Source organism: Mustelus asterias, chromosome 4 (genome assembly GCF_964213995.1).
Source record: "Mustelus asterias chromosome 4, sMusAst1.hap1.1, whole genome shotgun sequence".
Classification (NCBI taxonomy): domain Eukaryota; kingdom Metazoa; phylum Chordata; class Chondrichthyes; order Carcharhiniformes; family Triakidae; genus Mustelus; species Mustelus asterias.
Window position 1 is genome coordinate 100,719,104 of NC_135804.1, and position 15,483 is coordinate 100,734,586.

The 15,483-nt window shown below is 45.2% G+C and overlaps 1 protein-coding gene across 1 annotated transcript in view; it reads left to right on the forward strand.

Moving 5' to 3' along the window:
- The window catches only part of LOC144492887 (disks large homolog 3-like), a 221,648-nt gene that overhangs the window by 72,352 nt on the left and 133,813 nt on the right, over positions 1 to 15,483 (forward strand). The window lies entirely within an intron of this gene.

Sequence of the window (15,483 nt, forward strand, 5' to 3'; positions counted from 1 at the left end):
GCTCCTCCAGTCCTTTCAGCATTGTCCTAAACCGAAACATCTTCAGCTGCTTTATCAATGGCCTTCCATTCATATTATGTCAGAAGTTGGGCTGTTCGCTGATAACTGCACAACGTTCAACACTATTTGTGATTCCTCAGATACTGAAGCAGTTCCTGTCCAAATGCAGTAAGACCAGGACCAAATCCAAGCTTGGGCTGACAGAAAGCAATTAACATTCGTGTCACATTAATGTCAGGTAACCTCCAACAAGAGAGAATCTAACCATTGCCTCTTGACATTCCATGGCATTCCCATCACTGAATCCCCCACTAACAACCCCTAAGGATTGCAATTAGAACAAAAGAACAAGGAACAAAGAAAACTACAGCATAGGAACCGGCCCATTGGCCCTTCAAGTCTGTGCCAATCATGAGGCCCTAACTAGAAAGAAAACCTTCTGCCCTTACTCAGTCCGTATCCCTCTATTCCCTCCCTATTCATGTCCAGATGCCTCTTAAATGTTGCTAATTGATCAGAAACTGAACTGGGCTAGCCATATAAATATTGTTGCTACAAAAGCAGGTCAGAGGCAAGGTATCCTGTGGTAAGTAACTCACCAGTTGACTCCCCAAAGCCTGTCCACCACCTACAAGGCACAAGTCAGAAGTGTGATGGAATGCTCTCCACTTGCCTGGATGGGTGCGACTTCAACAATACACAAGAAGTTCAACATCATCCAGAACAAAACAGCCCACTTGATTGGCACCCCTTCCACAGACATTCACTTGCTCCACCACCAGTGATGAATAGTGGCAGCAGTGTGCACCATCTACAAGATATACTGCTTGAATCCAACAAGGCTCCTTAGGCAGCATCTTCAAAACCTACATCTGTTGGGTCAAAATCCTGGAATTCCCTCCCTAATAGCACTGTGGGTGTACCTACACTACAGGGACTGCAGCAGTTCAAGCAGAGTGCTTACCACCACCTTCACAAAGGCAGTTAGGGATGGACAATCAATGTTGGCCTAGCCACAGATGCCCACATCCTATAAAGGAATATTTTGTTCCTTAATCCTTCCCCAGTTAGGACAGGATGTGGAGTTGCCGACATTGGACTGGGGTAGGCACAGTAAGTAGTCTCACAACACCAGGTTAAAGTCCAACAGGTTTATTTGGTAGCACGAGCTTTCGGATCACCGCTCCTTCATCACCTGATGAAGGAGCAGCGCTCTCCGAAAGTTCGTGCTACCAAATAAACCTGTTGGACTTTAACCTGGTGTTGTTAGAGACAGCTGTGTTTAATTGTCAACTTAAAGCTTACATTCTATTGCAGCACAATTTCAATATTAATAAGGCGTTCATGGCCGCAGACAATGGCAACAGTCTCTGAATCACATTGAGTGGATTCAGTCCCCAAAGTTCCAGAAAGGTGTTGAAAGTATTGGGTTGTAAATAGTTTTGCTGTAAAATGTTCATTTATTTGCAGGATGAAAGAGATTTGGGCTTTGAAGAATAGGTTATTTGCATTTCTGCCTAGATACAAGATACATGTGATTTACATTGCTATGGGGACGGTAACAGAGGAAACCATTCTAAAGATGTTGTTACAGGTTTTCCTGGAATATCGCTAAATATCACAGACAATATTTTTAATTTTCCTGGATTTGGAAGTGGGGAAGGAGCTAGAGGTCAAAAAATGATTGTGGTTCACCTCATTCCAGTTCCATGGATTGAAAAGACGAAATTAGCAGAGAGTTAAAATGAGGCTGGAACAGTTGCCTAGCTTGGTCTTGAGGGAGACCTAAGATTGAAGGTTACCAGGCTAAAAGAAAACAAAAACAGGAATAAACCCCCAGGAGCTGAGAATCACTTTGGACTGATTCTTGAGAAATTGAATGTCTATGTAAAGTATAGGTTGCACTAAGTAAAAGAAGGGAAGATTTGATTTGATTTATTATTGTCACATGTATTAGCATACAGTGAAATGTATTGTTTCTTGTGCACTTTACAAACAAAGCATACTGTTCATAGAGAAGGAAATGAGAGAGTACAGAATGTAGTGTTACAGTCATAGCTAGGGTGTAGAAAAAGATCAACTTAATGAAAGGTAGGTCCATTCAAAAGTCTGATGGCAGTGGGGAAGAAGCTGTTCTTGAGTCAATTGATACGTGACTTCAGACTTGTGTCTTTTTCCTGACGGAAGAAGTTGGAAGAGAGAATGTCCGGAGTGTGTGGAGTGCTTAATTATGCTGGCTGCTTTGCCGAGGCAGCGGGAAGTGCAGACAGAATCAATGGATGAGTGGCCGGTTTGCATGATGGATTGGGCTACATTCATGACCTTTTGTAGTTTCTTGCTCTCTTGGGCAGAACAGGAGCCATACCAAGCTGTGATACAACCAGAAAGAATGTTTTCTATGGTGCATCTGTAAAAGTTGGTGGGAATCGTAGCTGACATGCCAAATTTCCTTAGTCTTCTGAGAAAGTAGAGGTGTCGGTGGGCTTTCTTAACTATAGTGTTGGCATGGGGGGACTAGGACAAGTGGAACAAGGAAGTGGCAACTAAATATCACTGTTGTAGAAACATAGAAAATAGGAGCAGGAGTAGGTCATTTGGTCCTTTTGAGCCTACTGTACCATTTGTTATGATCATGGCTGATCATCCAATTTAGTAACCTGTTCCTGCTTTCCCCCATACCCTTTGATCCCTTTACTCAAAGAGCTATATCTAACTCCTTCTGTCTCCTGTACTTTGTGTTGAAGTTGCAACTGATGTTGGTAAGGCAAAAAAAAACTTGGTTTTGTAAAATTAGCAGAGTATTTGTAAGGTACAAGGTTGCTCGAGATTGAGGCTGGAACTTTCCGGCTGTTCACATCAGCAGGATCTTCTGATCTCGCCAACGGCGCACCCCTGCCATGGGTTTCCTGGTGGCGTGGAGTGAAAGTTAATGAAAAACTCCATTGACAGCCACGGGACCAGAAGATCCAGCCACCAGCCAATGGTGGGCCACCTCAAGCCATAGGAAGGCCAGAGAATCCCACTCTGAAAGTCTTTCACTGCCAGCTGAAACTCGCTGGGTGAGATTCAGAAATCAAATAACTTCTCTTTCTTGAGAGAGTTGGGAGGAAACGAACTTTGATAATTATTATGCTGTTTCTCATTGTGATGTGTCAAATCCTGATAGATTTGGATGAAGGAAGATGTAACTCTTTCTGAACTCATGAAGCTGGAATATCATTGGCACGTATAGCAAGGCCTAGAGGGTTCTGAAAAACAGAGAGAGTAAAAACCCTTAGCATCCTCATTTATAAATTTGCTATATGATGCTGTATCTAACTCTTCACAGTTGCCTGGAACTAGGATGGAACAGTACTGTTTATTGTTCTACCTATAGTTTGAGTATAGCTGATGCAACAGTTCTCTGTGTTTGGTGTGAAAGGATATATTTAAAAATGCTTCTCCCACTCGTTTCCCTGTTCATTTTGTTAGCTTTGGTACACGAGAGGAACTTTTCATTACCCAATAACAAGAAGCTCCTTGTGTTTCCTTTAATTTCTAGGCCTACTAATAAAAGTTCTTTTCATATTCTCCATTCAGTGCCTCCTTTGTTAAAATTATAACCTTTTGGTTTGTTTTACAGGTTTCTATGAGTTTGCAACCCTCTATGACTTGATCGAAGTGAAGTATTTTTATAGCCACAGGCACACCATGGTAGTTTTCCAATTTACAATGGGGAAGGGCGTGATCCCTGGTTCTGAACTGTGCAGAAGATGAGCTGCACTTATAAGAAAATAGGAAACCCAAAGGGTGAAGGAGTTTAAGACACTGGTGTTAAAGGCAAGGGAGCAGGTTACCTTAAATGATTGGGACTGTAATTGGACATTGTTCAATGTTACAGTTTGTGACTTGAATAGGTTCCCAAGAAGTAGTTTTTAAAATATGAATTATATAAAGCGCTTCAAAGGAACCAAAATGCATCATTTTGAACTTTCCAGAATAGCATAGACCTGGATGTCCCTCCCTAGATATGCACTGCCAATTTTGTGCTTTGAGCATTTGAATTTCCCTCTCAGACTTTCATGATAGAATGAACTTGCCAGAGCTATTTGTGAATTGTCAGTCATTTGGGAGTTGTGGTAGCTTTTGGTTTGAAGTTGTTGTTCAGCTTTTGCAAGTTCTCCAGGTTGGCGTTTATGTAACGGAAATATACTGTATTATTTGAAATCATATCCAATGTTAGCTGAAACGACACAATATAATATTGGCAGCGTGCTGCAGCTGATATTCCAGCCAATCCTATTGCTCAAGTTCAAGGTCACACCATCTTGTATGATTTAGCAATCAGATTAGTTCATAGTAGTAGTTTCCTTTTAAAAAAATAAATTTTAAGTGTTCTCTACCATTATTTCCGCAGCCATCGCCTTTCTTACATTCTGCATTTTTTTTCTCTCAATTTCACTCAGTACTATGCAGAGCCTTTTCCACTTTTCCATGATGCATCATTGTCATTTGGTTAACTAATCCTCTGCCAATCCAATACATTGGAGCTCTTTCAAAGGAAAGACTGGATTGACAACTAGCCGTTGGAAGATACAGGCTTTGTGTAGCAACCCTTGACCTGTACACAAGGGTTGGAATATGATACAATGAAGCCCCAGTTGCCTGGAACAAGTTGGCACTATGCTATGTATTTTCCAAACCAAGTGGCCAGAAAATTATTGGTGTCCTGCATGTTGTAAAACACAGTCTTTGATGGGGTTGTCAGTATATAGTTCACCAATGGCCAATTAGGCACAAGCGCACGAGAAGGACAAGATAGGATAACAGTATCACTCCTGAGAAGAATTGCAGTTAGTGCCAAGGAAGCAGCCTTTGAAACAATCTACATTGATGTTTTCTTTCTCAGTGCTTCTGCATTGGGACTGGAATCATGTTCCTTCTATCTGCCTGTCCAGTATTGTCCTGAATCTTAATTATCACTAATTAAAGAACATGCATAATTTTTTAATTAGACCCAATGTTTAAAGGGTATTAAGGTGCAAATCCATGTGTCCTTCATAAATATTTCTCTGCCTTTGGTGGAATGTATGTTCTGAACTGTGATATGTGAAAAGATTTTAATATCTAAAACATTATACCTAATATTATGGAAATCGATGTCACCAGTTGAATGAATGAGATGAATATATTATGTGTATGTATGCAGCTATGATCTTCTGTGTCAAGTGTTTTCCTCAAGCATATTGGCCTTACTTTATCTCAGGCTATAGTCCTGAGAGAAAAGAGGTTCATTGTTTGAAATGATACTTGTTACTTGCGGGAAAACAAAAACTTGCCTTCCCCACCTCAATAATCTCTTTCTCTTCAAGTACTTTGCCCTAAAAGAGAGTGTTGGTGACCATGGGATCCATGGCAAGGAACTTCAGTGGTTTACTGTTGCCTTCTGTAGATGGTTCACCAGGACAACTACCACCTGCCATATAATGGTAGGATTTGAAAATCAACCTGTTTGGCCTGATTATGAATGCACCTTCCGCGGTCATCAGGTCCTCGGGTGGGGCTCTAACCTGAAGCTTTTGGCTACAAGGAAGATACGCTCCCCCATTACACTCCAAGATCTTGTCTCCATAATATTTAGCAAAAGAAAGTGCATCAATTTCCTGAGATATTGCTGCGACAATTTCCGAAGTTTCACTAACAGTTATGCTTAGTATTGCCAGTCGTCCCTGATGGTCCAAGGGTCTCACAGAATAGAAACTTGATCACCATGGTAGTGTTTCCAGCAATCTGAGAAACATCTGCAATCTGTTTGATATAAATCTCGCTTGAGAGAAGCCAGAATGGAAATGGAAATCCTTCCAGCTTTGCACCCTCACCTGGAACCTATTTCTAGCGTTCTCGAGACTTCGGATGTAGCTGTCTGTCTTAGGTTCCCAGCCTTCCCTACCTGCCATGTTAAATAAAATGGACTGCAATTTCTTGGTAGCTGATCCAGTTTCATCACAAAGCCCGATCCAGCTGCACTCATGCAAAGTTAATGCAGCAGATGAAGCGGGACCAGTTAGTCGCCAGGATATTCCTATTCAGCTGTGTTTAGAAGTTCTGCATGCAAATTCAGCGACTTCTAAACAAAATTACAAACAAAAGTCCATCTTTATTATCCTCTGATGCTGTTCATAGATTGTGTATTGTTCATTCTTCTTGTTAATGAAACACTCTGTGGTACAAGCAAATGTCACCTTGGCCCCCCCCTCTTCTTTCTTAAAAGTTGGAAAATGTCCAACATTGATTTACACAACATATTTCACAGCAGCAATATAAAAGATGAATATGCATAGTCAAATTAACTGAGTTACAGGTATCTAGAGGTGATATTTTCCTAGAAATCGGCAAGGGCTGATGGCAGGTGGGAAAAGCGGCAATGGCAATTTCTCACGTTTTATAGTGTGGCACTTAGTGCCAAAAAACTTTCAGCCACGGGTTCCAAGCCATATTGCCTCACCTCGCTGCCATTATCGGGGCACCACATTTAATGGCTGCCCCAGCAGTCACCAAGCACACTTCGTAGTTCGCTGGGAAGTGATGGCTGCAAAGAAATCCACCCCCAAGTTTTTGGACGCCTCCTTGGAGAGACTCCTGGATGCAGTAGAGGCCCATAGTGACATCCTGTACCCATGCTCAAAAAGAAAAACAGTCATCAGGGTCACCAACTCAACATGGGAGGTGGTGGCAGGTCATGAGTGACAATATCCTGAACAAGAGGATAGCCATCCAGTGCAGGAAGAGGGTGAATGATCTCTGTTCTGCCAGGGTAGATCACTCTTAGCTCACGCACTCACACACCCATCACACATCCACAGGGATCTCCCTCACTCTCCAGCTCAAAGGACATCACCACTCACTCTCCCACATACATCTTCATCTACCCTGCGTGTTATGTCCTCATTACCTCGCTGGTCCCACTCACCATCCACACATGCTAGACGTCCTTATCAACTGCTCTGTATGCATCCTGCTTACATTCCTTCTGTATTCATGCAGGAAATGTTGGCACACAACAAAAACGAGAGACCACAGATGGGCAGGGATGCCAGAACTGAAGGTCCTCACAGACATTGAGGACAGAGCAATCCTGCTGGTCAGAGAGGACATCAACTGTCCCTGTGTGGATGGTGAGGTCAGCGACAATAACCCAAGTGAGAATCCAGCGCTGCATCATCCATCAGATAACAATGCTGTGGTCATCTCTCCTGTTTCTAAAGGCCATAAGACCATAAGGCATTGGAACAGAATTAGGCCACTCGGCCCATCAAGTCTGTTCCGCCATTCAACCATGGCTGATATTTTTCTCATCCCCATTCTCCTGCCTTTCCCCCATAACCTCTGATCCCCTTATTAATGGCCCTTATAAAGGCCCCTGCTATGCACTAATGACCTCTCCTTTCTGTCACAGGCTCATCTGGGAAGCAGGTAAGGGAGTCCAGAACTTAACTCCAGTCCCGAGAGCAGTGCAGAAGAGGAATTCACAAACCCCGAAATTGAAGACCCACCACAGCACTCACTCACACCCTCCACCAGCATGGAGTTACACACCTCAACATGATCTAGGTTCAGAGCAGCCTTGGAGGTCACAATCTGTTGAGCACATCACACTTCCAGATCCACAGCAGGCAGATGCAGGGATGTCTCAGGTTTCTGGCACTCAGAGGATTGCTGGAGGCCGGAAATCTGCTGAGACTCGTCAGGTGACTTGACTGTGGACCTGGTTATGCCTTAGTTGCTGGAGCAATGAGGTGAACACAGCTAGGTTGACGGCCACTATGGATACCTTGGTGCAAGATCTTTGTCCTCTACTGATGCAGGACATTCATTCCATGGTGCAGGCACTTGTTAGTATCCATCAGTGCCAACTCCAGTGGACTGTGAGGCTTCTTGAGCTCACGCCAGCAGTCCCTCTATCCCAAGGTGGAAGCCCAGGGCCCTCTGGCATCCGCAGGGGAGAGGATCAGCTGGTACACACCCTTGGGCCATTCACCCAAGTGACTCCCAGGAGTGTCCCACCCATCTGAATCCCCTCTTCCTGTGACCACTTCAGCTCCAGCTCCACAGAGGACAAAGGTGCACTGCTGTACAGCAGGACCCAAAAGCAGGCCACGACTCTCAAGGTCTCAGCCCTCCAGAGGATGCCCACCAAGGTCATCACAAACAACAGGCTGTATCAGTCAGCAAGCTGTCTCCACTTCTGCTGTGGATGTTAGGGATGCATCAAGACATAGTGTGGAGATGCCGGCGTTGGACTAGGGTAAACACAGTAAACACCAGGTTAAAGTCCAACAGGTTTATTTGGTAGCAAATACCATAAGCTTTCGGAGCACTGCTCCTTCGTCAGATGGAGTGGAAATAGCAGCAGGGTTAGAAAGGTTAAGAAGCTCTAGTTGCACACTGTGGGCACGGGTGTTAATCACTTGGAAAAAAACATACACCTTTGCAGATAGACTCCCACTAATTGCACCCTTTCTACTGGCTCCTTGTTCTGATGGGCTGTCTTCCTGTAATTTTGAAGTGAAAACCTGATCCCCGCACAAGATAAAGATGCTCAGTCCACAGCTTCCTCTGTATTTTGTGCAAACTTCCCTGCACAATGACAAAATCCTTCACAGTGACTGAACACATCAGTGCTGCCTGTAACTTGTAGGGAATGAGGATGTCTTCCACAACGTACAGGACTAGTATCACTCATTCCAATCATCGTCCATGTGTCCTGTCTGCCCCTTTGAGATGTGGCCGCCCCCCCCATCTCATCCACTTCTGCCTTCAGTGTCACTGTTCCTCAAGGGTACAACTCATGAAGGATGCCGAAAGATCAGAAGAGGTGAAATTTTCCCTGCTGCATCACCATGTTATGACCCTTGTCATTTACAGTAAGCGAACTGCCACCACACAGGTAGAAGTCAGACATTCATAGAGGTCCTGTGAGGATCAATGCACTGTCCCGACTGCAAGTCATCATCCTCCTGCAATGTAGGAACTATGGGCAACTACTGTGTCCCCATGACCGGAGCCTGATCACAGAGGGTGTGAGCTGCCATCAGTCAGACAGGAGAGCAATGCTCATAGAAGCCATGTGAAGATAATGGGATATCCTCACTGGATCTCCTCATCACCTTACATGAATCTAGCAGCAATGAATGCTCCTGAACTTGTTTGCAATGTTTGGGCATCATTGCCTCATGGCCAACATCCTCTCCCTTGAGGACCTCCTCATCCTCATCCTCTTTGACATCCTCCTTATTAGGGGAAATGTATTACTCCTCCATCTCCTCCTCAGGCAGATCCTTTTCCTGTTGAAGCACAGGTTATGCACGGTGCAGCAGGCAACTGCGAGAAACCCTCTGTGGATTGTGTTGCAGGGCTCCATCAGACTGGTGCAGGCACCGGAATCTCCTCTTGAGCACCCCTATGGTCTGCTCCATCAAAGTGCGAGTTGCAGCATGAGCCTCACTGTACCTTGTCTCAACTGCATTCTGTGGCCTCTGCACAGGTATCATCAGCCATCTTCTCAGTAGGTAGCCCTTGTCTCCGAGGAGCAACCTTGCAGCTTCTGCAGTCCTTGAAACATGTCAGAGATCTGAGAGCAACTGAGAATGTAGGAGTCATGCACACTCCCTGGGAGTCGAACACACGCCTGGAGGATGGGTTGCTGAACATTCAGTGATTGGAAACCCTTGCTGTTCACATAGTTCACAGCTTGGTGCCCTAGAGATCTGAGTGCCGTGTGAGTCGACAGCATCCTGCACCTGAGATTTGCCAGAGATTTGCGCCGAGCTCATCACTCTTGTATCCTGGCTTGCCTGATCCCAATCAAAATGGACAAAGTTCTGTGCCCTTACACAAATTGTGTCTGTCACCTCCTGGATGCATTTGTGTGCAGAGGCTTCCAAAATCCCACAGAGATTGTGGAGCTCTCATCTCAGTGAAACTTGTCTGAATTTGGAAAACCAAGAGGCTGAGACAAGAAGGATTGATCCAGTTCTATTCTATTGCATGCCAAAACTACATTGGTGTGAACTTCCAGACACCTACTGGGACTAGCAACCTGTATTCACATGAGTGAATACCAGATTGACAGCATCCAAACCCTGCAAATTTTATCCTTTTTTAAATAAAGTTCTCGCAACTTGTTTTGCAAAAAAAGTTTTGTTTTATAATAAATCAATCAATATGAGTTTATTGATAGACTGATTAAAGGTCTTTAATCAGACTTCTAACAGTAACAAAGATAAATAATTGGTGATTTTGGAGAATGAATTAAACTTTAAAATTAACAGTGCAACCCCTGGAGTAGTGGGGCTAGATAAATTGTGCACTCCTCTCATCCCCAAGTAATGACCACCTGAGTGGCACTTAATACAGTGGGCCTTTCCTAAAAGATTTCCTGAAGTTTAGCAGGGCCTTAGTCATTTTGTCCATTAAATACCACCCCTACTGTATGGTAATTGTTCAGCTCCATTCGCTACCTGCATCGTCTGGTCCTGCCACGATGGGGCTAGAAAATCCTGGCCACTATCCCAACATTACACAGTCCAACTGGCTGATGCGATGCTATGATCCCAAATTGTGCAATGTAAGTGCAGGCTGAAGATTTGTTATTTATTCAAGAAAAAACAGGTGTAATGCTGCAAAATGGGCCTTGCACCCACATTTTTCAAAGGGTCAAGCATCTTAATTGTGGATAAAGTCATTTTCCTGAACTTTGTCTATAACAGTGTCTGGAAATCCTCTGTAGTGTTGTTGAAGCTGTTGTGAGTTTCTCGATTTGTCAGAAAGTGTGGCTGCACTCTGCAGGAAGAAACCAGCGGATTAGGTTACCTGTCCACATAAAGCCTTCAACGGGCCACTCATGCCTAAATGACTCAACACATGCAGATCCCATTTTTGTACTTTCCATCAAGTACCGTGCCAGTATCTGAGCTGGTGGCTGCAAGTACCAGATCAAATGATGGGGCCTCTTATTTAGCGCTGTGCTGTTACTTTTTTCTTGCTTTTGGGGTTCCTATGGCTGGGAAGGCTGCAGTTCTTGAACGTCTGAAAACAGGAACTCGAAAGGAGAAGGTTGCCGTAAGGGAAGAGGATTGGGTGAAAAGCAAGAGATCCAAGGTCTCACCATCAGAGACTTGCTCATCGTGCACCTAACAGTATGAAAATGTGCTCTGAGTTCAGAAGAAGCGTATGACAGGAACAGGCCGTCATCCTTAATGTTCTTAGTGATGTTAGTACTCAGGAGATGCAGGAATCCTTGTCCCTCACCAGTACTGCTCTGCTCCCTTCTATAGGGTGCCATCTTGTCCTGTGTTACAATTGTGAGGTTTATGAGATTATTATGTTTTGGGACAGTATCTTTAAATTTAGGGTAAATGAATGGGGTCATGTGATCATTGTGAATACTGCCTGATGAATTTTTTATTCATTCGAGGGACATGGGTATCGCTGGCTGGCCAACATTTATTGCCCATCCCTAGTTGCCCGAGGGCTGTTGAGTGTCAACCACATTGCTGTGGCTCTGGAGTCACGTGTAGGCCAGACTGGGTAAGGATGGCAGATTTCCTTCCCTGATTGATTGTTAGAGATCAAAGGAAGGCTTAGATTATTTTCTAGGGTGCAAGATATTTAAGGTTTAAAGTTTATTTATTATTGTCACAAGTGGGCTCACTTGTGTGCTGTAATGAAAATCTTCTCGTCGCCACACTCTGGCACCTGTTTGGGTACACTGAGGGAGAATTTAGCATGGCCAATGCACCTAACCAGCACATCTTTTGGATTGTGGGAGAAACCAGAGCATCTGGAGGAAACCCACGCAGACATGGGGAGAACATTAAGCTCCACACAAGCAGCGACCCAAGCAGGGAATCAAATCCAGGTCCCTGGCACTGTGAGGCAGCAGTGCTAACTATTTATGCTTGGAAACATTGGCAGCAGTCTTTTCATTCATAATGAATAGACTCTGAGGCCAGGCTTTTCCAGCCATGTCATAGTGGGACACACCACGAGAGATTCGGTGGCCCATCCAAAAGTCCATTGATTTTCAGCAAGAACGAATGATGCTGGTGGTGGGCGGGACCAGAAGCTCCCACCCTGTGTCCCCAAAGTTCCATAAAGATGTTGTATCACATTATAAACAGTTGTGCTATAAACTGTCCATATACCTCAAAGTTGAAAGGGACTTTGGATCAAGGAGAGCTAATTAGCATTTCTAACGAGATAGAAGGTAGATCTGTTTCATGTTGTCCCGGAGAAGAAGGCAGAGGAAGCCATTTTTGAGATTAGGTTAAGACTTCCATACAATCAGTGAATATCACAGACAGAGAGGGGGGCGGGGGCTGGGGGAGGGGGGCAATTCTCCCAGACCTGCTTTTGTAGTGCAGTGGGCTGCGAGACTCAAACAGAGGCCGTTTTGCGGGCTCCCCAATGGGCGCCATGGCCTTCACGTTTCTCCAGGCACTGGATTTCTGGCATCATCAGTTCCACGCCAGAAATCGGTACGGAGCTGCAATAATCTAGGTTAGTGGTCATTTAAATGTATTTTTAATATCATTAGCGGGCCCAGGATTGAAATCTCCAGGCCCGCTAGCATCTCCCCCCGCCACTGCCAGGAGTGTTTCACTCCAGCGGGGTTCACTATAGGTCCCTACTTGCGAGGAGCTAGTGGGCCGACCCTGCTGGAGTGGAGGGGGGCAATCAAGGCCCCTCAGAGGGTCGGAGGTGGGGGGGCGTGCCCCATGCGCACTGCCAGCTTGGCAGTGACAGCCTGGCCCCCTGGCATAGCTCAAGGAGCAAAGTGGCACTGCCTACCCAGTATCAGGCAGTGACAAGGGGCGGGGCCTAATGGGGTGGGGTCTTTTGGAGTGGGGCCTGTAGGGGCGATCGGTGGGGGTGGGGGCCCCGCTGCCACTCTGCAGAGGGGTAGCGACAGAGGGAGGGAGGCCAGCGATCAGGGCTGGGCATCGGGTGGGGAGTGGGTCAGCCTGCCGGGGTTCTCAGGTCTGCGGGTGGGAGGGGTGAGGTGCAATCGGGTTTGCTGGAAGGGTGGTGGATGGGGCTGCCGTTGGAGGGGGTGGGAAGGGGAGATCGAGGCGTGCCGGGGGGTGGGGGGGAGTGGGTTGAGGCTGGCCTGGACATGTTCGGGGGGCCAGCAGTCGGGCTGTGGTGGGGGGGGGGTTGCAAGGCCAGCAATGGGGGAGTCGCAGGGCTGGCCAGCAATCAAGCTGTCCAGCCCTGCGACCCCCCCATTGCTGGCCTGATCGGGAGGCTGGCAGTGTGGAGCTACTGCGCATGCGCCGATCTTGACACTGACAGATCGGTGCACGTGCAGTGGCGCGCTCAATACTCTGCTGCCGGCCTCTCCAGTGGGAATAGGCCCCGCCCACTAAATTTTTGCAAGAGTGCTAATGCACTCTGCAGTACACAGAGTGTGGGAGATTCAGTTTGAAAATCCCGCTGAAAAAACAAGTGGGATTTACTCCAGTTTTTTCATGAATTCGACACTTAGAATTTTTTTGGGAGAATCGCCCTGAGAATGTCTGTATGGTCAACAGAAATGATGTGGAGATGCTGGCGTTGGACTGGGGTGAGCACAGTAAGAAGTCTCACAACACCAGGTTAAAGTCCAACTAACCTGGTATTGTGAGACCTCTTACTGGTAAACAGAAAGACAGTATTGGCAGATATGCAAGGATGAGTATCAGGATATTAACCAGCTACCGCCACTCCCTTCTGACGGTGGTCCTTGAGAGCCTCCTGGCCCCCGCATTCATGTGGCATTTCTCTTCCTGCCTATATACACCACCATTGCATCCAGCCTGCATTCATCACTGGAACATTCGCCAGAATTCTACTGTCTTGCCCGCCACGGAATCAGAGTGGACGAGGGGCGGACAACGGGAATGTCCGTTAACCTTGGGTGGGAATTTCCAATCTCGCTCAAGCGGGGCCATAAAATCCTGCCCAGTAGCTGGAGTTTTACCACCTCACCCGCCCCAGAATTGGGGTGGGCGAGGCTCGCAGAACGGCATTGTCCATTGGCCTCGGGCGGGATCCTTTGAGTCTCAGGCAGGCAAGGTCGTAAAATACCGGCCATTGTGCCTGCCTTAGTGTTCGATTTTCGATTTTCGATAATTTGCATTACAGCAGTATTTCTGTGCAGCTTCCCTTTAACGTACAACCTGTCTTTAAAGAGCTGGAATTGGCTGAAGCAAGCATTTGCCAAGCAATGCTTGAAGATAGCTCGGAGAGCAAAGGAGTGGTGTGGTACTCACTTATGCCCATTGCAATTTGAGTCAAATGAGGTGGGTAGATGAAAATGATCTCCTGCCCACTTTGGCTTCAGGTGTTGCGGGCTGCTTCCGAATAAAGAACTGTGCACCCAAAAGCCAGGGTAGCCCAAATGCTAACTCATCATATTTATCTAGAACTTTCAAAAACATGAATATATGGAATAGAGTTCCTGATTCTTTTTGGAATTGGTCTGAGGATTGAATGTCCTTTTTTGTTCCAAACATACTTATTTTTTCAGGCATGCATTTAACAGGGCTGAGTATGATTCAAGAGCAGAGCTGCAAAGGTTGCAGAATTACCTCCTCTGACTGTCATTCTGCAAGACTTCAGTGTCCAACTGCTAGTTTGTTACCTCCTTTGTCTATGTTTTGCTGCACATTGTCTATTGCTTTTTGTCTACGTGTTGTGGTGCATGTGTTCATATATTGTCAGTAATCTGAGAGCAGTTTACTTCTGCTAAGATATCTCCATCTCCCAATGTTACAACTCTGTGACACACGCACAACTGCAAATCTGAATTTGGAATTGTTAAGATTTTTAGAAAATTCTTGGCAAGATTCTGCAGTGTAGTGGATTAATGAATAGGCTAAGGGGTCACAATAAGTGCTGAATAGAAAATTATCTTAACAGCTCAAATATAGAGTGCCATAAAGAACATATTTTCAGAGTTGGAAGTAGAAAACAAATGAAATGTGATAGTCACTGTTGAGAATCTTTGCAATTTGCAATACATACAAGCATCATTCATGACACTGTTACGAGTAGGTTGGAAGATTTTTTTAAGGTAAAAATTTTTAAAGTTTATTTATTATTGTCACAAGTAGGCTTACATTAACACTGCAAAGATATGTTATTTCTTAAGAATAAGAGCATTATTTTGCAGTGCACAGTGCACTATCATGATCCTGATGTATTGGTATTGTGTTTTAAAGCCACAAAGTGTTATTATTGCACCTTTGCGGAGTTATTCAGAAATCATTGTTTTTAGGCAGCTGCTCAGTTCAATTCTCAGCAGGAACAACAACGACCTGTATTTGAATAACGCCTTTAATGTAATACAAAGTCCCAAGGTGTAAGATGAGCAAGGCAGTGAGATGTAGGATGCTATAAATGATGGACAAAAGAACATGGCTTTAAAATTCCAAAGAAGGTGGTGACAGGTTGGCAGCC